This window comes from Orycteropus afer, unplaced genomic scaffold, assembly GCF_000298275.1.
Source record: "Orycteropus afer afer isolate SDZICR_OR568_19922 unplaced genomic scaffold, OryAfe1.0 scaffold00530, whole genome shotgun sequence".
Lineage (NCBI taxonomy): Eukaryota > Metazoa > Chordata > Mammalia > Tubulidentata > Orycteropodidae > Orycteropus > Orycteropus afer.
The window spans coordinates 962,239-962,789 of record NW_006922117.1 but is presented as its reverse complement, the minus strand read 5'-3'; the positions used below and the strand labels follow the sequence as shown (position 1 = coordinate 962,789).

Below are 551 nucleotides of genomic sequence, written 5' to 3'. Positions count from 1 at the left end.
TTTTTTTTTTTTTTTTTTTTAATGAGAGGTAAATAAACATTACTATCATGATATTGTATTAATTTTTATGAGGAATAATGAGAGCTGGTCTAGAATGACGGTAATTGTGGGAAAGGAAATGATGAGAAATCGGAACAACAGTTTTCGGAAGCAAGTCTCAATGAGTACTCCAGCATGGATTAGGAGTGAAAGACGGTACAATTTCTCACTTAAATGATTGGATAAGAATGATGCCAGCACTGAAATAAAGAGTGCAGAAAGAAGAGCCAATTTGGCTGAGACGATAATAAGTTCCGTTTTGGCGTGTGGAATTCAATGTGCCTGTGGGAGAACATCATCTGGAGAAGCCTGGTGCACAGCTGCAAGTGCAAACCTGATATTCAGAAGAAAGCTGAGTATGTGAATTTGGAGATGGCTGAGAATTAAGTTACCCATAAACGATATCAGCACATACACACACACACACACAATCATATTCTTTCTCTAAAAACATGAGAAATCACCTCTCTTAGAAATAAGTAAACAATGGAAAAACATAAAAACCAAAAAAA

At 35.8% G+C, this 551-nt stretch overlaps 1 protein-coding gene across 1 annotated transcript in view; it reads right to left on the bottom strand.

Moving 5' to 3' along the window:
• The window catches only part of CSMD3 (CUB and Sushi multiple domains 3), a gene marked incomplete at its 5' end in the record, with an annotated part of 1,439,134 nt that overhangs the window by 517,968 nt on the left and 920,615 nt on the right, over window positions 1-551 (bottom strand). The gene's annotated exons all lie outside the window — the stretch shown is intronic.